Source organism: Schistocerca nitens, chromosome 4 (genome assembly GCF_023898315.1).
Source record: "Schistocerca nitens isolate TAMUIC-IGC-003100 chromosome 4, iqSchNite1.1, whole genome shotgun sequence".
Taxonomy (NCBI): domain Eukaryota; kingdom Metazoa; phylum Arthropoda; class Insecta; order Orthoptera; family Acrididae; genus Schistocerca; species Schistocerca nitens.
The window spans coordinates 85,467,550-85,492,011 of NC_064617.1; the positions used below are offsets into that span (position 1 = coordinate 85,467,550).

General features: G+C 40.5%; 1 protein-coding gene across 1 annotated transcript in view; it reads left to right on the plus strand.

Annotated features, from left to right (window-relative positions):
• The window catches only part of LOC126253454 (UDP-glucosyltransferase 2-like), a 307,999-nt gene that overhangs the window by 81,180 nt on the left and 202,357 nt on the right, over positions 1–24,462 (plus strand). The window lies entirely within an intron of this gene.

Below are 24,462 nucleotides of genomic sequence, written 5' to 3' on the forward strand. Positions count from 1 at the left end.
GGCTGAGATATGGTATGCTTGTTCAGTTGTCAGTGTTCAATTAGCTATATGTTGGTTCCAGAGAGGAGGAGTTTTAATAGCTGTATTACATGCACTCATTCCGCCGAGGAGTGCATCCACAGCTCACTACATGAAGAACGGAAGCGAGCATTAATGCTTGAACATATGAAGAGGAACAATACGGTCGTGCAAATAAATGCTTTGCTTTAAAGGTTACACAGAAAATGGAAACATCTGTCTCTCTGGGAATTGTCTGTCATTTGTAAAACCTACGTATAAGCTCCCACCACACAAGAGACAACTGCTTCTGATCCACCAGACCAAAGAACTGACCTACTCCTCGAGTTCACCGATAGAGGGTGCCGCGATACACAGCATCATGATGACATCATGTGTTTTTCTCAGCTACACATCTGCCCCAGCCCTCTCACCCCCCCCCCCCCCCCCCAGCGGTCTAGAGGGGAAAACTGGCAGGGAAAGGAATCAGCCTATTCTGGGCTGCTGGAGAGAGGAAGGAGTGTACTTTAGTTTTTGAACAATTTATATAGGCACGGATTTCACCGAGTTTTTTATTACGCAGATACAAAAAACAGTCACCCTGCCAGCGGTCTGGAGGGGGAAAATTGGTGTGAAAAGGAATCAACCTGTTCTGAGCTGCTGGAGAGAGGAAGGAGTGTACTTTATTTATTTCTGGAACAATTTATTTAGCGACGGATTTCACATAGTTTATTTATTATGCTGATACAAAACACTCACCATGATATGCTTGGGGTCACAATATACAGTTTACAGACCTGGAAACTACTCGTAAATAATGTATTACACTGATGTGCAGAGACACAAACAACTCGTGAATTACCGTAATAATCCGGTACATAATATACAGACGTGCAAACTACTAGTAGATCACCAAAACAATGCACACAAACAACACGCTGTCAACGCTTAAACACCCGAAAATAATGCGCTGCACAAACACTCATTGCATGTAAAAAACGCAACTTATCAGCGACTTGAACGCTGATTCTACTGGACGGAAAGCCTGAGTGCACCCCCTAACACATGGGAACTGTCCACATGCGGGAGAGGCGGGTTAGGTTAGTGTGCTTTATTTATTTTGGTCGTAATTAATCACAAAGATCGGACCTAATTACACAACTATATGCATAGCGCTGCACAAGAATGGTTTATCATCGCAAAAACTAACGATACCATACAACTGGAGCTGGCCGCTGTGGCCAAGCGGTTCTAGGCGCTTCAGTCTGGAACCGCGCGACGGCTACGGTCGCAGATTCGAATCCTGCCTCGGGCATGGGTGTGTGTGATGTCCTTAGGTTAGTTAGGTTTAAGTAGTTCTAAGTTCTAAGGGACTGATGACCTCACATATAAAGTCCCATAGTGCTCAGAGCCATTTGAGCCATACAACTGGTCTTTTCCTGCTGGGAAAAAAATCTCGCAATACCACTCGTATCTTACGCAAATATCGATACTAATTTCGTGATTAATCACGAAGATCGGGTCTAATTATACAACTACATGCATAGCGCTGCACAAGGATGGCATAAAAGCGCAATACCCTGCAAAAACTGGCTATACCATACAACTGGTGTTACCCTGCTGGGAAAAAAATTCGCAATACCACTAGAAACCAGCGACAGAAACACTCAAACTCTACACTACACCTACAAGCTAGGGGGGGGGGGGGGGGGGGGAATGGCTGGGGTGTTAGGTAAAATCTTTATTCTTGTGTTGGACAGATAGGAGTTTCAAAAGCGTATTACTTGCAGGCATACAGCATCTATCGGCTGTTTGACGTCAGAGTTCACTACACACGCCTACTAAAAATCACTCTGCAGCTCAGCTAACCGAAGCCAATACATGCTATCTCAGCTGATTGATAGCTGATAGAAAAAATGGGTCACAGCTATAGTTACACTTCGAAATTGTCGCGAAAAAAAACAGCACTTGTATTGAATGGGTCATAATGCATCACATGCACTGGAGAAAATCGTCATCCTAAAAGACTGCAGCTGAACATGCATTCTCCTCCATGTACAATCACATACTGCTGATAATCAGCCTATGGGATGGATCTACTCGGCCAACAGCCTTGTGGCTCGTGCTAGCCGACGCCCGCCTTGATACAATTATCCTTCGCCAACACAAAAGCAGGTATAAATAACTAAACAATACCAGATAAAAGGGCAGCTTTCGCCAAATGGATCTTGGTCGTCTAAAGTATAGTCGCGCAGCAGTCCCTAATGGCTAGGTGGCGCCGCTGTCACAGACTAGGCCAGTCCCCAAGCCTCTCGTTCTGGGATGGAAAACACTTTGCTTAACGTCACTTAGGACGATTTAGCACGGGTAGTGCTCTCTTAGGGGACTCACCAGCCGTTCTGCACTCAATTATTTAACATCAACTAGACTTCTATAATAAAGCAAGTATCAAAAAAACATTCGCTACGATAATAAATGTTCTCTCTCCGCGAAAATAGACAAAGTCCATTTTCATTTATTTTTATGAGCAAAATCGGTATCGTTTTTTACATTCAACTGCACTCCATCTCATTACTTCGTGACATCCAGCGAAGTGTACCGCCACCGATCACAAGTGATCAGCAGAGTGAAACTTATCCTGTCTGCAACGATCTTTACGTGGAACTCGAAAAAAAGAAAATAGAGGAAACTGATATTTCCACTTGCGATTACCGATGTCGGTGATCTAACAGAAAATCATCCGTACAATTGGCAACCTCAAATAAGGTGTTTCTCATGTCTAGAGAAACAGAAAACGTGTCCTCCACCTGCTAGATACCACAATCGGTGTTCTCTCAAATGAATAAAGATGCGAAATGTGAAGTAGCAGTAAACTAAAGAATTTACATGGGAGGGAATAATTGCCCAGCGCAAACACACCCCCATATTGAATCGTCTCAAAACTCCACTTGATCACGAAAACTATTCAGCCACAGGCCACCGCCGCACCAAGCACACACAGACAGAATCATCCTACTAAATCGTTCTCACACACACACACACACACACACACACACACACACATATATATATATATATATATATCATCCTACTAAATCGTTCACACACACACACACACACACACACACACACACATATATATATATATATATATATATATATATATATATATATATATATATATATATATATATATATATACTTAGAATTAAATATTAGGATTGCATTTACAGATGGAGGATATTCAACTGTGAGCGAAGTATAAGAAATTCAGAAATACACCCTGCTGACGGCTGTGGTTCTGGAAGTAGAAATATCTGTAACATTCTTATGACTTGACATACTCCTCCCTTTGCTATCACAGTATTCCACGTCAAATCCATACCTTCCTTACAACTGGACATAATCATTTCCTTTACACATATTGGAGCACACACACATACTTTATAAGCCTGATGCTCAAGACGAACCTATCACACATCCTCTACTACTAAGAATAATATTTCGTCAATAACTAATTGCTGGCGATACGAAATAATACCGACCGAAAATCAGTGATGGGTGGACATGTCTCATAAGTTTTCCTGCGAGTGGTACCACCGTGTCCTAGAAACAGAGGCGTAATCGTCTTACAAACAGCGAGATGCTAAAAAACACAACCATATTACTATCACAAGCGGCCTTGGTTCTACAAGTGCATACAAGTATCCATGTTAAAAGCTATACCCGCTTTATAAATCGAGGTGTGGTATTACCTCTGAACGAAGTGTTTTTTTTTTCAGACAAATATAGTGACACTGAACATCGACGTTGATCGCTGGAGTGTATATTATCAGACTAACAGCGCGGTTACACGTCTCCGACAGTGCAACCTCGTAATAACAGTACCGAATTTTGACAGTGATTCGGCTAAGGAGCGTGATATGAAACTGGTATTTCCAGCTCCCTCACGCCGCCGCCGCTAAATATTTCTCCAGTATGTCTCGATCTCATGTCACAGGTTCAGTGATATATCGACTGGGTTACAGGCGACGGTAGATTGAGAAGGATCACAAACAGTTGTAATTATCTGCTGATTGAGGTCGTAAGAAATGTACACTAGCGTTTCAGATCTCTAGTGCTACGCTTTCAGGCATCTGAAGTACCATGCACTAAATCCCTTATATGAGGCATATTAGTACATTCAATACCAGATGATGAAGTGCATACAAAAGCGGTAAACAAATCAAATCAAAGTCTTACTGATGTTGGAAAACTATCCCAGTCATTTGAGATAACTTTGGCTGTGAAAAGTGCTTTAAGCGACAAAGTTGAAGTAGCTGGTATTCTGCAAAGGTATCTTCAGCAGCCAGTAGATGACTGCAGTTAGTTCACTACTGTATACACCTCACCACCAAGCAATAAGGCAAAGCATGTAGTTAGAGAATAGGCAACAGAAAAACAGTTAGCACAAAAAAAAACAATCATCGGTAAGTGCCCAAAACCAGCAGCAAATAGTAAACAGTTCAGCCAATTAGACAATTTCGGCTGACAATAGAACTTCCGCATCCCACCACACACCTCACCTCTGGCCCAATCCCACTGATGTCACAATCCAAGTTGACGGAACTAACCCAGTTGCGCTAAGTTAAAATGGAAGGAAATTCAGTAATCCTAATATATCGCAGTGGTTGGATGTTTATAAATATGAAACGGCGGAACAGCCCCCTTGTGCTGTGCAACCCCTCTGACACCACAACACAAGATGACCCAAGATGCAGTTATTGGGTGTGCTTCTGTAAATAAAGTGGAGTAAATGTTTAAAATGGGAACTGTACACCCATAGACGTAACTTGTTTAAATGAAGGGAAAGGGTAAGCGGACGTTACTTGCTCTTAAATTTCCTTAAATCCTAAATTTTTCACGCACGAATTACATGTGATAAGAATCCGTGGATGACTAGTTATTTTCATAGCAGCACGCTAAATTTGAAGTGTTCAGTGCTCAAAGTAACCATTCTGCCAATAGTGAGGAGGAGGTAATTTAGGAGGTAATATGTGTAACAATTACATCGAAATGAAACATCACTAAAAAGATGTTTGTATGATTTGAGGGGTAGTATCATTTATCAGCCTGTGAGCTCCACAGTACATCGAAGAAATATGTAGATGCTATCGAAATTATTATAAACTGTACAATGAATAACTTTCGTTTCCTCAACTCTTTATACTTAGTCTAGAATTTTAAGCGTTTCCAGTGGCACTCTACCCAATTACAACTATGGAAGTAGTGCAGGGTTATATTTGTCGTAATCGTTTAGCTGATTTTTGATCAGTTGTTGGTTGTTAGTGAATTCTTTAAAGTGAGACTTCTTATTTCTCATTTTAGGTTTGAAGCTCCAGCAGAGAACTCTACTTAGTATGTGGATAAAATTATTTACTGACATAATGTTGTTTAGCATCTGATCCTGCAGCCCAGTAGTACTATTAAAGACTCCAATAGTCCCACATGTTAAGTGTGTCGAAATTCGTAATTAAATGTAAATCTGATGGTGCAACTGAACTATTAAAGATTACGCCAGTACGACTGTTTAAATAAAGTGGTGGCTGTCGTAATAGACCAACTGCGCGCTATGGTACTCTTTAAATTGTTTAAATAAAGTGAAGCAATTGCTTGAAGTGAGAACTCTTCTCCCACTGACGGTTTTTTTTACCTAATTTTCACTATGAGTGTGTTGCATGTTGTAATTGTTTCCACGTAACTTGATCGTTTGCGCTGTCGCTTTAAATGTTCAATCTTCGAGCGGGTGCACCTGTGCATAGAGTGCGCCAACCACAAATGATGTTACCTTGTACCGGGGACTGATGACCTCAGATGTTAAGTCCCATAGTGCTCAGAGCCATTTACCTTGTACCGTTTCACTGTTGCTTTACAATTGTGAGGCCATTCCTATTCCTTCATTATTGCTTAATCTTACACAGTGCTAAGCTGCACTGTCGTACGTCCAAGAGAACAGCAGCAATATAAAATAAACTTCAAACTAAGTGAGAAAAAATCTGCGATCCATGCAAGAAAATTATTCTGATTACGAGCTAGTGGCACAATCCCACAAAGAGGCGGTGGTGCACGAGAGAATTAGCACTCGAATAAGTGGTCCGCTGTGATCTGATGCAACTGCGCCGTTTAATGCTTCGAGTGTGTCATTAGTGTGGAGTAACACCTTTACCCGACATCGGAACGATGTTACGAAAGTTATCTTATTGCTGTATAATTAAACGGTCATTTAGCTCATATAATGTGTTTATTTTATCGCTGTTTATTGAAATTAAGAGTAAATTGTGATTATTGTCATTCATGTTTTTCTTGGTAACATAACGTGTGTACAAAGTACGCCACGCACCCACTTGTGCAATGAAAAACAGCGCGGCTGCTCGATGGTTAACACAATATTGTAACAGCCTGGTTTGTCAGCCGCTGAGGTGGGTGGCAGTGAAGAACAGATCGAGGTCAAGTTGTTGTACAAGCAACCTGTGGTGAGGATGAGTGGTGATGTGAGTGGATGCCTGTTAGACGCCCGCTGAGACGCCTGTGAAATACTATTGACAACGTAAACATTTATTATTAGTTGCATAACAGTAGCCCAGGCATCTGCAGGTAGACAGGGTGTGCTGCTGTCGTCGGGTGGCCAGCACTGTCGCAGGGATTACATTAGAGTTGGATCAACGCCACTCAGTTAGCAGGTCGTCGACTGGACTGGAGCTGCACTGCCTAATGGCAAACATCTTGGCACGATATGCACTGATGAGTACCACATGAGGCTGTGGGCTCCAAAGCAGGAGCAGCAGCCTGCAGCAGTGGGGTCTGTCCACAGAAGCAGAACAGGCAGCGTGGAGTCTGCTTGGCCTTGCGATGGTGGAAGACCAGCTGCACATCTCCAGGCTTGTCCTGTTGACGACCAAGAGGCCCGCTGGTCAAAGGGCGCTGCGTCTCCCACATCAGACTTTGCACAAACAGCAACGCTTTGACTGACAGTGGGCAGGGCCCCAGATTGGGACATGCAGTTCTATAAAAGCTTGTTGAAGGCTAGATGAGTAGACCGCAGACTGAAATAGGGTCTTCTTCGTAGGTGGATGCTGGCAGACCGAGATACCTCTAGCTGAAGATTAGGAATACTTACATGTGCCTGGCGACTTTCTGCTATGTCACCTTATTGGTTTATTCAACTCAATCCACAGGAGAACTATGGCCTGGGAGTGTGGAAATCAAAAATTTGTTAACATCGAGTATAGATTTAAGTGTCAGGAAGTCGTTTCTGAAAGTATATGTATGGAGTGTAGCCATATTGAAACTTCCCCTTTAAACAAATTTTTACACGACTGTGCTTAAACTGACGCACAATATTTTTTTAGCGCAACGCAATCTGACTTTCAAAAAAATCCCTGCAAAGGAATGGCCCTGACTAACATTAAACTATACCTTTCACAAATCACTAAATCACTTACCTCACAATAATCTTCGTTTCTCCCACTACTGCAATACAGCAAGCGCCACTACTGCCAGCTAAATAAAAGATTCAAACTATGGAAGGCACTAACTACTGATAGGGATAGTTAGCAAATGAAAGATATTAATAGAGAACAAACAATGTATTTACCTTGATATCATATATATATATATATATATATATATATATATATATATATATATATATATATATATATATATATAGAGCAGTTCATGACAAATTTCAAAACTCCGCCATCTCTCTCCCCACATCCACCACTGCTGGCGGCTCACCTCCAACTGCCCAACGCTATGCGCTGTTCACAGCCAGCTGCCTAACACTACAATGGCGAGTATTACAACAATGAAAAGCAGCCACAGACTGCACACGGCACAGCCAGTGATTTTCATACAGAGGTGGCGTTACCAATAAAAAAACCTAAACAGCCTACTTACATAGCCCCCATGCTCCCCACAAAAAATTTTACAAATTTTGTTGGGCACTGGCCAATACATATTTGTTAAATTTTTTTTCACAATTACAATAACAAAGAAATCAAATGCACACACTTATTGATACAATGTTGGTCAAAAGCTAAACTTTCTCACAGTCCATAAAGACAGTCCTAATCGTTCATCACAGTAAAATATCAGTGTTTTTCTCAAAGACTGAGCAGTAAAAGACAATGCACACAGACGTAGTGGATTTCCACGCAGTCTTGAAGTAGTAGTGTTGTCCTTCCAACGGAAAGACAGTGCTGACTCGACATGCAGACAGGTAATGGGCCACAACAGAGCAAACCCACAGCCGACGTTTTGAAGAGTATTGGTGGGTAGGTCATCACAGAGCAGACCCACTGTAGTCCTGGTAGAGATTACGGTATTGGTGGGCCACCAGAGGCGCAGACCCACTGCAGTCCTTGTAGAAATAATGGTACTGGTGGGCCATCAAAGATGCAGACCCACTGTAGTCCTTGTAGAGACGGTCAGCAGCGATCTGTTGTGACTGTGCAGGTGCACAATCACCATTGAAGAGTCTTGTGGATAATTTAGCAAGTCCATAACCACCACTTGTGCACTCACAAAGTTTTTGGAATTGTCCTTAGAACCAGCAATACTGTTATCCAGTCCCTTGCTGAATTATTAACACACATACAAACACTAACAGTCCCTACTTCTCACATATTGTCCATATACTATGACCAACAGAAACGTGTGCAGTGAAATGTAACTTACAAGTTACTTAATTTGATGAACTGCTGTCAATTACAATTTTATAACATAAGAATACAATTACAAAGGTACAAAATACATCATTAAAGAACATAACAATACAGAGAACATTTGTAATAATACAGGCTTTACAAAAGAATCGAAACAACATATACAACAGTGTTACAGAAATTATGACATAAGTAGATACATAAAAGATCAGAATAAATTTTGAAACATCCACTTCACACATGAGCATTAAAACAAAATAGAATAAATAAAGTCTAAGCATATTTACAAGTTAAATAACATATTATTAATGCCAATTATATTTGAGGATAACAGTATTCCTCATCATAGTGAATAGTATTAGAAAAGAAAAAATTCTATGAAACTACACAGAGACAGGAAGAAAACAAATACACAAGGGTACACAAACACATAGGGGGATAACACAATGGAAAGGACAGGGTTCGTTTTCAGTGTAACATTTGGTACTGCAGTCCAACCTAAAACTTCATTCCATTGATCGTTCCTCTTATTTCGACATTTGCACCTGCCAAAAAAATCCTATCCAAGCATGCTTTCTATATTCTGTTCACATAATTCTTACCTCATTATTTATTTACCATTATCTTACCTCATCATTTATTTCCAAGAAAATCCTACCTAAACCTGTTGTCCCTAAACCCTACTTTTTTGGTTCATATCCTCTTTCAAAACACTATTTTGGCCAAACCATTTTCTTATAGCTTCTCAAAGCATTTCTTCCAATCCATCATAGCTAGTTTCTTATATAGTCTACCCCCTCTTAAGCTAACTTAAATCTACTGAGCTCAGATATATATACCAATGGATGAGGCAATGCAGCATCACATAAAACAATTAATATAAACAGCAATGAAAAAAGACGCAGATTTGCGAAGCAAGCTGCATTAAGAAATTAGCAAAGCAATTGTAATATTACAACTAATCTAAGGCAATGTGCAGCAATAAAACAATATAAACAGCAATAAAAATGCAAATTTGCGAAGCAAGCAGCATTAAGAAATTAGCAAAGCAAATGCAATATTACAACTAATATAAGGCAATGAGCAGCAAACAAGAAAAATAAATCTGGCTTAGCAGAGTAACACAAATTCAAATTCAGCAACACTATGCCTGGCAAACAGCAGCAGAAAATGAAATACCTAAACATGACATATCTCAAGCAGAAAAAATAGTACACTAAAGATAACAATGCAGATAAGGGAAATGTCTATTCACATCTTAATGTCTATGTAATTAAAGTGGTGCACCACAAGAAGTTATTCTACCAAAAAAAATTACCCAGTAGTTGAAAAGATAATTTCGTATGCAATTCCTGTGAAGGGAAATATCTTTTTATGCTCCTTCGTTTTTTTTGAGTAGATCATAAAATTATTTACTGGATCTGTAGGCACAAAATATTTATATTAGTACATCTATTAAATTTTATTTTAACCAATGCTGCAGTGCAGCTAGAAACTAGATATTAAACAAAATGAGTTAATAAATACATAAAGCAAGCCATATGGCATTTCTCTCAATTAGCACGACAATAGCCGTGAAATGTTTCTCATCGTTTTCAAGTTCGACCGTGTCGTTTTTGCGATGCTTTCTACAAAGGAACGTCAATAGCGAGGATAATGGCCTCCCCTTTTTTTTTCTACCTGTGCCGCTGGAAGGCTAATGGCTTTTTTTTCGGGCGGCTGTCGCCCTGGTGGGTGCCCGCGACGCATTACGTGCAGGTGGTCACTTAACTTTCGTACGGAAATATTTACGACAGCAGTTTGCGCTACAGTGGCAGTCTCATATAAAAATATTTCACAGGTCAAGAATTAGCGTTGCAAATCTGTAGAAACAAAATCCTATAAATGTAAGTGTCCAAAAAAAAAATATTCGTCAGCATTGTGATACATTCACGCATATACACACATTTCATTTCATAACTCTTAAAGTACGATTCTTGGTTTCCAACATACGTCTTCACAAGGCAGAGTTCCTAACCGCTACTCATTACTCCTTACCTTATTACACATATATATATTCGTCGACGCTTCTTTAATATTTCATCATATGAAACACGTAGCATAATCAAATTCCTCATATAGCATCAGCTTCTTGACCATAAACATACCTCAGCAGCATAATACACATCGTCGTTGTAAAAATAACATCATAACACCTCAGTCAACTCTCAAAATCGTCGTAGCTTCCTCCAATAGTTTCAAAACCTAAAAAAAATTCTCTGCTCATGTCAAAAGTGTCATCCGCCTCAAACGTACCTTAAAAATTATGATCTCATACCAAATACATCATTCAAAGCTCTCACAGTATCACAATGGTTCCAAAAAAATATGAACAGTTCACAAAGTACAGACAAAATAAAATTTCATAAGTGTGAAGTTATCCAACTGTGTAATTACGTAAACATCTGTCACTGATGTAGTAAAAAAAAATGTTTATCTCTCAGTTACATGATCAGATAGCTGTGTAATTTGTGTGTTAGAGAAATATGGTACCGATGTGTAAAGTTGTATAAGTAAATACCATATTAGCTAGGGTTCCTTGTGGTTGCCACACACATGGTACACAAAGTAAGCGTGTACCCCCCTGAGGATTAATGTAATTATACCCTCAGGAGTTACAGATTACAGCAATGCAATGAAATGCATCACGGAAAACTTTCTTTGTAATTCAAAAATCTTGAAAAATGAATGGTTTAAGTACAAAATTGATCACTCAAATGCGTGTCCTGTAGCGCTAAATGTGCGTCTTGCTGTAAGATAATTCTGTGGAAGTGTCGTAGTTATCGTCCTCCGAAAGCTAAGTTCTGCAGAAGTCAATGTACTTACCTCATGATAAACAAAAGTGAAATGCTTTGCGTATAGATATCTTAGTTATTAAGCTTATTGTTGTGATGAAGAAAGTACTGTGCTGTGATGTATTGTAGCTATACCACAAAAGTTAAATACTAAAACATGTTTTACTTTCCAGAAGAATTCAGAAAAATTGTGCAGATATAAAACAGATACACCGCAAAAGCAACATTCTAAATTGTCACTCATTAGTAGCGTCGTGATAAAATCGTGTAGCTGTCACATAAACTAACCACTGTGTCGTCTGGTATCTCACAGAAAGTACTTTAAATCCAGAATGTATTTTCAAGTAAACCAAAATGTTGCATTAAAATCTCAAGTTAAAAAAAGCACATTATCTCTCAATAAACGGTTTTACGTGTGAAATGTGGTGTAAACCTTTACTCTTCCTAGTACGCAGAGTTTCAACTTCAACGCAATTGTCAAGTGGTATACCTCGGTAAAGAATACTGGAATTTTTCTCAAGGTTAGCGTCTATGTTATTTTTCTCGGAGCCAGCCGGCGCACGTGCCAGCCTGCGGTGCGGGTCATTGTCTATTGTCTCTTTGTTGGCGCGCGTCATTAATGGGATTCGGAGACCGAACTTCTACAAATTCGCCTTGCCGAGAGGGCCCTGCCGTATTTAAATCCCGCCAGTTCTGATGCAATTCAGGTCTGTCGTTACGAATATATCGTCTGTCGTCATGTCGGTAGGTTCCGTAGTTTCTTCCTTGTCCGTCACGTGGTGGAGAATTTCTCCCTGAATCGTAACTGTGCGCCAAACTGTTGCGTCTGAAGTTATTCTGCCTCCCTTGATAATAATTGTTTTGGTTCCCATATTGTCTGTTTCTCTGATTGTCTCTGTGATAATCATTACCGCGGAGAGGTGATCTTTCCCTGTAATTATTACTACTCTGCCAACGGTTGTTATACGGGTGGTGTCTGTTTTGGTCACGATTTGTGTTGTGAGAATAGCCTTGTCGTGTCCAGTTATTACTTCTTTCATCGCGGAATTGCGACGGATGTGACCTGTAATTGTTGTGTTCCTGGTTTCGCGTTCCGCGATTGTCAGTGTCAATTTCTAGTTCTTGTAGGAGTCCCTGAAAAGCTTCAATGTCGTCTTTGCAACGTCCTGCCAAAATAATATGTCGTAAATGTTCAGGTAGTTTGATTAAGCAAATGCGGATGAGTTCTGAGGGGCTGTATGGGTTTGACAGGTACTGATTCTTGTGCAACATGTCTTCAAAATATTTCACAAGACTGGAGAATTCAGATTGTTCGAAATGTTTCATCATTATGATGCCATGTTTTACTCGGTCTTGTGTGGCTTGAGACCAATATGCTGAGAGGAAGGCATGATAAAAATCTCCTTCACTATGACAATCGTGAATGACCGAACGCATTCTTACAGCTGGTTCATTCTCTAAATAGCCACACATAAATTCTAATCTGTGTTCTAACGACCAGTTGGGAGGAAAACAATGAGAGAATTGATGAAGCCACGCTTGTGGATGAATGTCGTTGGCAGAATTCTTAAATGTTTTGAATTTACGTGTAGTAATGAACAGCTTATAGTCAAAATCATCATGTCGGCGAGTAGCATATCGGTCATTGTTACGTCGTGTCGGCGGTTCCATCTCAAAATTCGGTGTGCCCTGCCAATTTCTTTCATAATTTCCGAAGTGTCCTGTGTTATTATTTTGTGGTTGTTCCGTATTTCTATGTCCCTCTTCCCGTATTGGGGCGCGAGTGTCCTCTGAAATACGTAATTCTTGTATTACCTGTGTCACCTGATCTTGTACTTCGCGGATTTCTCTTTTGTACTGTGTATTGATTTGATTCTGATTTTGCTCGAATTTCTTAATTTGTTCATACTCTTCTGTGTCAGTGATGGCTACAGGTCTTGTGTCATTCAGATCCTCATCTACCTTTGTAGATAAGTTAGTGAACTGCTCCGAAAGTTCGGCTACTTTCTCCGATAGTGTACTTATTTCCTCAGTGTGTTTTTCTGAACCAAGTTTCAGAGTATCTACTGTGTCCTTTAAGTTTTCCTGAGTTTTTGCAAGTTGCGTAACCGAATCGGTAGATGCAACTGAGTCAATTTTAGCTTGCAATGTGTCGTGATTTTCATGAACAATTGTTTGCAGTTCTATTATGGCTGCTTCGTGATTCTGTAATGCATTTTCATGCCGCGAAAAAATGGGTTGAAAATGCTCACAAATTTGTGTTTTTACGTCATTACAGACATTTGACATTTCGATTCAATGTTATGTAACTCACTAGTTAAATCTTCACGTGTTTGTTCAAGTGTGGTGTCTAACTTTTGAAGCTGTTGCTGTGTTTGTCTCTGATTTTGTTCCATTTGTTGCATTAATTGCAATAATAATGTATTAGTGTCTGGAATCTGTTTCTCTATGCTTTTTGGCAGTGCATTTTCACCGGCAACATTCACATTTTGACAAGCAGAAAATGTGTCTTGACTCATTTGAGAAAACGGTGATGACCCAGAACCTGAATCTATAGTATTTGCGAAATTGTGTCCTGTCATTTCGGATCCCTGAGGCGAGCTATTGCCGACCGATCGATCGATAATGCTTCCCTGCTCACTAATTGTTTCACTGCCAATGCCATTGTTTGCCGCAAGCTCCATTTCCCTATGCGCAATTACCAAATTACTACTTTTAACATTAGTTAATTCATTACTCTGCGGCGCTAACATACTGCTTTCGTCTTCGCTGTCATTTCTCAATTTACTTTGGAGCCTAGTGTTACGTTTTTCACACGCCATTATTGTCACAGTGTTTCACACGACAACACAGAAAAACACAATTTGAAGAGCAAAAATAGGGGAACACATTAACATAGCACTGAAAATAATATCTAGTTAATTGCAGCTGCGAAATACTTGGTGCAAATCTACATTCATACCACAACTGTTTTACTGTACAACAATGAAAGACTGCAACTACAAAGGAGATTCTCTCTACAATTACGCGCTAGCAATAAACAAAAGCTACACTAATTACACAAACTACAAGAAAAAAATCAGAAGATTCCAGTGAGGTATCCTCGGCTAAGGGTCGACATATGAAACTTCCCCTTTAAACAAATTGTTACACGACTGTGCTTAAACTGACGCACAATATTTTTTTAGCGCAACGCAATCTGACTTTCAAAAAAATCCCTGCAAAGGAATGGCCCTGACTAACATTAAACTATACCTTTCACAAATCACTAAATCACTTACCTCACAATAATCTTCGTTTCTCCCACTACTGCAATACAGCAAGCGCCACTACTGCCAGCTAAATAAAAGATTCAAACTATGGAAGGCACTAACTACTGATAGGGATAGTTAGCAAATGAAAGATATTAATAGAGAACAAACAATGTACTATATATATATATATATATATATATATATATATATATATATATATATATATATATAGAGCAGTTCATGACAAATTTCAAAACTCCGCCATCTCTCTCCCCACATCCACCACTGCTGGCGGCTCACCTCCAACTGCCCAACGCTATGCGCTGTTCACAGCCAGCTGCCTAACACTACAATGGCGAGTATTACATCAATGAAAAGCAGCCACAGACTGCACACGGCACAGCCAGTGATTTTCATACAGAGGTGGCGTTACCAATAAAAAAACCTAAACAGCCTACTTACAATGTATGGAAGTGAAACATGGACGATAACTAGTCTGGACAAGAAGAGAATAGAAGCTTTCGAAATGTGGTGCTACAGAAGAATGCTGAAGATTAGATGGGTAGGTCACATAACTAATGAGGAGGTACTGAATAAAACGGGAGAAGAGGAGTTTGTGGCACAACTTGACTAGAAGAAGGGATCGGCTGGTAGGACATGTTCTGAGGCATCAAGGGATCACCAATTTAGTATTGGAGGGCAGCGTGAAGGGTAAAAATCGTAGAGGGAGACCAACAGATGAATACACTAAGCAGATTCAGAGGGATGTAGGCTGCAGTACGTACTGGGAGATGAAGAAGCTTGCACAGGATAGAGTAGCATGGAGAGCTGCATCAAACCAGTCTCAGGACTGAAGACTACAACAACAACAACATTGTGGTTGCTCTATCTTTCTGTTGTGTCTGTACTTTGGCGCCTCAGGTCACCTACCCTGGTGACAATGTGAAGGATCTGCCTTCATGGTGCAGCCATAACATTTGTTACGTCACCATTGTTACTCGAAATCGTAACAAACTGTCCTCAAACATCACGTACACTAAACTGTAACAAACTGCTCCTTACATCATCACAGTTACCATAGTCACAAACAGGCCCTGTAAAAAACCACTGTTACACAAAATGGAAACAAATTGCTCCATATAAACTCACTGACAAGAATGATTTTGTATTAGAATCAGTTTAAGAACTTCCTGGCAGGTAACAGCACTGTTCCGGGCAACGAATATGCAATGGCCACTTCTCACGCACTGGCCACTTTACCGTACCTTCGGCTATAGCAAATCATGAAATCTATTTTGCAGGAACTAAATGTTCTCCATTATAGGGTGATCCGCCTAACCCTTGGAGTCATGAAATCACGTCTCTCAGAAATTCAGCTAAAGATACGAAGACAGACGTTGTCGTATACACTTTTCTTGAGTCATTTATCGATACCTGATGATAACTCCGTAAAGAAAGTGACTAATTTATGAGAGACATCGTGAGAACCAGCAAAAACCGAACTCCTCTGGTAGTAAGGAGCTACGAGAAATAACAAAATATCTTATCAAGAACCCTACAGGAGTCGAAATTTTCTTGCCTTCTGTATCAGTTTGATATCATTAAAACATACCTGATGTCACTCTTAGCACGTTATTTGAGAAAGGGCACCAGTTACGAGTTTGAGCAGATTAGTGATCAACGTAGGCCACAGTACGCTTGTATATACCCAGATGGCTCAAAACTGGAAGGAGGGTGGTGTGATGTTACGAGCAACGTGCAGTGGTCGGTCCATGTAAGTCAACGGGTTCTGGGGCTTTATCCTTGTATCTGAAGGGACGAATACATATAATGTACGAGGCATTGAAGTTTAATCTCGGAAATGCTTCAGGAACTCTGGTGGGAGGCGTTCTTTTCGTGAACCGCTGCTGAGGAAATTTAGAGAACCAGCATTTGAGGCTGACTGCAGTTAATTTTACTGTCACCAACTTACATTTCGCGGAAAGACCACAAAGATAAGATAAGAGAGATTAGGGCTCGTACAGAGGCATATAGGCAGAACCGCTGCTGAGGAAATTTAGAGAACCAGCATTTGAGGCTGACTGCAGTTAATTTTACTGTCGCCAACTTAAATTTCGCGGAAAGACCGCAAAGATAAGAGAGATTAGAGCTCGTACAGAGGCATATAGGCAGTCATTTTTCCCTCGTTCTGTTTGGGAGTGGAACAGGGAGAGAAGATGCTAGTTGTGGTACGAGGTATCCTCCACCACGGACCGTATGTTGGATTGTGGAGTATGTATGTAGATGTAGATGTAGATGTAACTATTTATTTACGACTTATACATAACAGATTCTTGTTGCGTAGTTTTAACGTTCTTCAAAGTTGTCACTAGCAGAGTAGATAACCCGTTGGCAGCGATGTAAAACTCGTAACGTACTCTTACGGAAAGTACACGGCAAGTGCCATCACCGAGATTCCCAACAACTCCGATCGGTGGAAGAGGACTCACAGTAAGCGAACATGTGTCAAGGCTGACCCGTATATACTCGACCATTTCCGAAAAAACAGTTTTCTACTTATTTTTAAATACTTTATTTTACGGCGCTATCCTCAGACGAAATGGTGGTCGCGGCTTCTCAGTTTTGTGATTCTCAGTTTTGCGACCCGCGTTCGAAAGCCGATTATTGAGTACATTTATTTTATTTTCAATGTTTTCATTTATCTACTCATGTCTGTAGTAGGTCACTACACAAATGTTTCTTATCAAATTAAGGGACACAAGGATGTTTATTAATTTTAAAATTATAGCAGCATTTCACAATAACTGTCACGCATTTATTATACATTGAACCGCGAAAGAAAATGGTACAGGCATGCGTATTCAAATACAGAGGTATGTAAACCGGCAAAATACGGCGCTGGGGTTGGCAACGCGTAAATAATACATCAAGTGTCTGACGCAGTTCTTATCTCGGTTACTGCTGCTACAATGTCAGGTCATCAAATTGTATCGAGCGGATGGACGTGTAAGGATGTGGAGACAACCTCATGAATCCATGGATCCTGCATGTCAACAGGGGACTGTTCAAGCTGGTGGAGGCTCTGTAAAGGTAAGGGGCAGGTGCAGTTGGAATGATATGAAACCCCAGATAGTCGGAAATACGACTCTGACGGGTGACACGTACGTATGCATCCTGTCTGATCACCTGCATCCATTCACGTCCATTGTGCATTCCGATGGACTTGAGCAATTCCAGCAGGACAACGCGACACCCCACACCTCCAGGACTGCTACAAAGTGGGTACAGGAACACTTTTCTGAGTTTAAACACTTCCACCAAACTCCCTATGCGTGAACGTTATTGAGCATATCTGGGATGTCTTGCAACGTGCTGTTCTGAAGAGATTTCTACGCCTTCATACTCATAAGGATTTATGGACAGCCCTGAAGGATTCATGGTATCAATTCCCTCCAGCACTACTTCACACATTAGTCGAGTCCATGAGACGTCGTGTCGTGGCACTTGTGACTGCTTGCAGGGGCCCTACACGGTATCAGGCAGGTGTACCATTTTCTTTGTCTCTTGAATGCATATGTTAATGTGTATGGTGTGTTGAAGGGTTACAATCCTTTAAATTTCTCTCATTCTGATATTTCATTCTCATATCAATTCTTATATTTTATTCAAATGTTTATTCTTCATAAAGATTTGATGCATTCCCTTGGAAGACACTGACTATAGAAACATTCGAAACACAGATATTCCGAACACCGCGAGCTCCACGCAAAGACAGGTTTGCCACTGTGAAATTTTTTCGTATAAATCTGACTGGGAAAAGAAACTTCATATACACTGGTGAAGAATTGGCACGTTGCCGTAATTTCGCGGCAAACCGTGCATAATGGATCGCTTTTCCGAAAACGGGCACTTGCAGTTGATTATGAATAAACACACACTACAGGAATTTCGCCGAAAACTATTTCAAATTAATTTCTCATTCTTTTTCTTTAATTCATACATTTGACATATAGTTAGTAGACGAATAAGAGCAACATTAGATCGGTATACATTGGAAAACGTTCGTGCGGTAATCTTCTACAGTCATGGGCATATAAACGAAAAAGAAAAACTGAAGTAATAATTGGGATTCGATTACGGGTGCAAATCTAGAAAGTCACAACGCTAATCACAAGTTGTTCTGAGGATACTGCGCTGTAAAAGGCTTATAAAGTACCGGGAAAATACTTCGAAAACTGGCCGTCGTATTTTCAGAAACGATTGAATATCTACCGATAAGCTGAGACAAGTTTTCGTTTATTTTGACCCCTTTTCCACTAATCGAAGTTGCTGGGAAATCGGGTTATGGCACTTGCCGTGTTCTCCTCGTTAGCCGTGCGGTCTCAGGCGCCTTGCCACGGTTCGCGCAGCTCTTCCTGTGGGAAGTTCGAGTCTCCCTCGGGTGTGTGTGTATGTGTGTGTGTGTATGTGTGTGTGTATGTGTTGTCCTTAGCGTAAGATAGATAAGCAGTGTGTAAGCGTAGGGACCGATGACGTCAGCAGTTTGTTTTAATAGGAACTTACCACAAATTTCCAAAAATTTCTCCTCAGTTGAGGTGACAGTTCGAGTTGAGCTGTATATTGCCCAACGAATCTCTGTAACAGTTCTGATGCGAATGCTTCCTTCAATTTAGGATACAGTTGAAGTCACAAGTTCTTAAGTTCGGGAAGTGTGGCAGGTGATACAGCACATCCCAGCTCCATCGATCGAACAGATAAGTTACGTACCAATAACTTACTGGCCGGGTGACGTCGCCGAAAACTGCAGATATTTCGACAGGAACACATCCATTCCTTTTCGAAGCAAAATTGCAGCAAAAAAGTACTGTGGAACCCACTACTTGGTCACTGTGAGCTTCACATCAGGAACTCGGCGGGTTTCTTACGTCGATCAGAATGGGGCGCGTTTGAACGACTCTGATATTTTAGTAAGTTTTGATGTGGTGTGTCTTGGGATAGTGTTCTTATGGAAGCACCTGAAATTAAATAAGCAAGTTACCTTATAAACACAGATAGAGCTTTATGTTTAAAATCTGCGTGGAATACTGCTCTTCCCACTGTCAAAAAACAGAGGGACAGGTTTAACGCTACCTCACCGGTTTGTTATTCATTTTTCACTATCGATATTTTCTGACGTCGGTCATCTTTGGTTGTGTGATGGCGCCTGCGTTTACAGTGTGTGTGTGTGTGTTTTAGCTTTCCAAAATTGCTCTGAAAATTAAATTCCCTTGCACAGCGCTTTCTTGCAGCAGTTTTGCCTTGAAAATGACAGGGTGTCCTTCTGTCAAATATCTGTGGTTGTCGGCAACATCACCCGGCTGCATCCCCGTAAGTTATTTTAGTACTGTATACGCCGGGAGAAACTCAGGTCTCACATGTGTGACAACTTGCGCCATATGAACCAGAGCATGTTCTGAAAAATAATGGACATGTCTTGCAGAAAGCGTCGCCTCTTCCTTCTCCAAGTTGCTAATTTTTTGAACACAGCCTGCACAGCACAGAAAGAAGTGGTAATACTTTCTACAAGATCCGGCCATCATTTCGCAGGACAGTGCTCGGTTGCATACGGCCGAAGTTGTGACATTTGTTTGATCGAAGCGGCTGGGAAGTTCTGTGCCACCTAACACTCTCCTCAGACTTAAAACCTTGTGACTTCAAACTGACTCCTGAACTGACAGAAGCACTTCATGGCATTCGCTTCAGAACTGTTACAGAGATTCGTCGTGCAACAGACCGTTCCACTCGAACTATCGACACAACTGACGCTGCATCCTTTTCGCTGGCAACGGGTCACATACAGTCCTTTGAAACACAGCCCAACTTCGAAACGTGTACCTATTTTGTGAAAGTAATAAATAAATAGTTCGTACTATGAAAGTCACAAGCCTCATGTCTACATCCACATACGAGTATATGGCCAAAGCGCGTCGACTACTTGACTGCGTCTGGGGCTCGAGCACCCACACACACATACTTGTGGGTGTGCCGAACCCACAAGATTTATAGTTTGATAAAAACAAAATAGAATAAATATTTCTCACATGCCTTTATCAAAAAGGTGATGAACTATTAGAACATTTAGATGGAAGTTAAAATTTCTGAACTCTAAAACATATCTGTTTGTTTCAGATGGCTTTGTGCAAAGGCAACCAACCTCCTTCCTTGCCTTTCTCTGGCCAAGCCAAAGGCACTCCCCAGAATAACAGTGGCACTATACTGTGAATGGGATCCTGTCTTTTCGTCTTGCTTCCGTGTTTCCTTGCGACTGACACACTACAATACGCCCACCGCATTCGTCAACAATTGTTTTAAAATACCTGTTTGCCAATAAATATAAATAATAAAGAATAATCCGAGATACAAGGAAGCCAATTGTCACAGACTACCTCAATATTTTTTTAAAATACATAACAGGGGCATGATTTAAGGTTTGAGTGAAACTGTTTTCACGGCATCTGGATTGTTATCGTTTTGTTTCTTGAGACAACGGCTTTGAAGGACACGGAAGCTTATATTGTAGACTAAAGAGGCCTTACCGCATTAATAGCTAATACAAAGAAGAGTGTCTAACTAACGGGGTACGTGGAGCAAAAGTTCGCCGACCAAAAGTTTTCGCAGTTTTCAAATGTTGCACGATTATTGGACGTGTGTAGAGAGCTAAAACATTGTTGAGTATTGCTTCTATACATACATTCGAATTCGAATATTTTCCTAGTCGCTATGGATAAATTCGTCATGCATTTGTCGTCATCATCACAGGTGGATATTACTAACACCGACAATAGTGAAAAGCTTGTTCAGCCAAAAAATAATGAACCCTAGAACGTGTCTTCTACCAGTTCCTTTAATACATGAGCAAGAAGTGTCAGAGAAAGGACAAAGTGTTCTGTAGTATGTGTGAAAATGCTTTTCATTCCAGTATAGTGCTTGCGCCGGCAACTGCTACTTCGCAGGCAGGGATTTGTGTACTGCATTAGTTCGAAATGGATTTTTCCAGTGGCAAAAGGCAGCCGAACGTTTCAGATTTCATGAAAAATTTACACTTCACCGTTCGTCCATGATTGTTCTGGGAGCTACGAAACAAGGTACCCATCTGTCATCCCTTATCTCAACACAAATTAGACGATATGAAAAATGTGCGTAAGGCGATTTTAAGGATGATAACATCCCTCCAGTTTTTAAGCCAGCAAGGAATAGCAATTCTTGGTCACAAGCATGAAGCATCAAATATTCATCACTTGCTTCAGTTGCTGCTCCTTAAGAGCATAAGATGCTCCTGACTTGAAAGCTTGGCTGCAGCGAACTTCATATAAGTAGGTTTCTCACGATGTATTGAACGAAACTGTCTCGTTATTATCCAGTTACGTACAAGAAAACATTGTCAAATCTATTAAGGACGCGCCATATTTTTCTCTTATTGTAGATGAGACTTGCAACATATCAGTGAAAGGAAACACTATCCATATGTCTCAGAGATGTCGATAATAATCTTCAAGCTGAAGAAGTTTTTATGGACTTCAGCTAGTTCTAGGACATTGTTTGAAATCGTCCAGGATATTATAAGATGGTATCCTGTGTTATCCTTCAGCATAAAATACTATCGTGGCTACTGTTATGATGACGCAACCAATGCCAATCGATATTTAACAGCATTGCGAAGTAGGATTACTCAGTTTGAGCCGAGAGCTATATTTGCTCATTGTTCGGAGCATAATTTGAAGTTGGTGGTACAACATGCGACGCTAGGTATTAGTTATGTGCGAGGGTGAACTAATATCATTTGTAAGACATTCGCCACAGAGACTAGCGGTGTTTCAATCGCTACAAGACAACGGGGATGGTGTTACAAAAAACCTTCACGGACTGTCTTTCCGACCATTCTCTCCTACGAAGTGGTGTGTCAGGGTACAATCACTAAAATCGTTGGAAAGTAATTACGACATCTCTTAAAATTATTGGAAGATCTGTCAGAAGAAAAAAAGTGATGTCGGTGGGAACGCTAGTGAATATTTTTCAAACTTGCGTCAATTCAGATTTGTTGTTTCCCTGAAAATGTTTATTTCAGTTGTTGCTAGGACTGAGAAACTTTATTGTTCTTTTCACAAGACATCATTGTCATATCGAGAAATCAAAACATTGTTGGAAACTTTAAGATTAGCTTCACAAAGGGATCTATTTTTTGAGCTGTGGAATGAAACCATTAGGGCAACGGAGGAGTTTAACATTGATGGACCAGTTTTTCCTCGAAAAAGGAAGGTGCCAAAACGCTACGACGAAGGTAGTGATTCTCATAGTATCAAACGCAGGACGAAATTTACAAATATTTCCTGAAATAATAGATGTGACTGTGGATTCGTTAAACCGTAGATCTCATTCACTTCTCCTGTAACCTATTTCACAATTTGAGGCTTATGCTATCGGTCAAATTGGTGTTAATCGAATCTTGCAGTTCTATGAAGCAGTATTTGAGAAGGGCAAGGTAACACTGCATAGGGATATGTGTTTGTAGATGTGTGCAGAACGAAGAAAGAGGAAGTGGCCAATTTGTCAGACATTACAAATATCTTAAGCAGAGAAAACAGAGCTCACATACCTGAAATGCTCACAGAGGTTGGGTAAGTTTGTTAGGATGATTTTAACCCTACCCGCTACTTCTTGTGACTCTGAGCGGTCGTTTTCAGCACTTAGACGACTGAAAACGTTTTTGCGCTCGACAATGACACATAAAAGCTTGAATGATCTGGCAATCTTGCATGTTCATAAAGAAATGAAGAAAATGTGGATATTACCAGAATTGATAATAAATTCACATGTGCAAATGGCCTAAGAAGGAACGTGTTTTATACTGAAAGTTAATGTCATGATTATTATTAGGTGCGTAAAGTGAGTTATTTTGTAGTTCTGTTCACAAATAAATCTTTGCATAGCTCTTTCTCCAGTAAATTAAAACCATATGACTTATGGAGATATTTTAATTTTAATTTGTATGAATGTGTCATTTTCATTTAGTAACTTGTTGATAACATTGTTGCCTCTTGCAATCATGAGCATGTGCATGTTCAAGTGAGATGTTTAAAGTATACAGGCCGGCTCTGTGGCCGTGCTGTTCTAGGCGATTAAGTTTGGAATCGCGCAACCACTACGGTCGCAGGTTCGAATCCTGCCTCGGGCGTGGATGTGTGCAATGTCCTTAGGTTAGTTAGGTTTAAGTAGTTCTAAGTTCTAGTGGAGTGATGACCTCAGATGTTAATTCCCATGGTGCTCAGAGCCATTTGAACCATTTTTAAAGTATACAGTACCAGATGCAGATCTGACTGGCATTTTGTTAGCGAATTAAAAGTTGAAAAAAGGTAAATAATATAATACAGAAAGGCTTAATTAATATTACGATTACATATTTTGAGAATATTCGTTACAGTAACTTATCCTTATAATCTAAACCCAGTAGCGCGACAGCCTTTGCGGGTCAGGACCTCTCACAAAGGGCTTTGTTTGGGCGAACACGTGGTCAGTGAGTCGTCTTGGTCCGAGAGCTGTCCCCGGTAGTCACTTCAGGCTGCGTAGACCTCGGAAACGTACGGTCTGTGCAGCGGGGTAACGTTAGAACCTGCAGTGCGGGCCGGCCTGGTACTT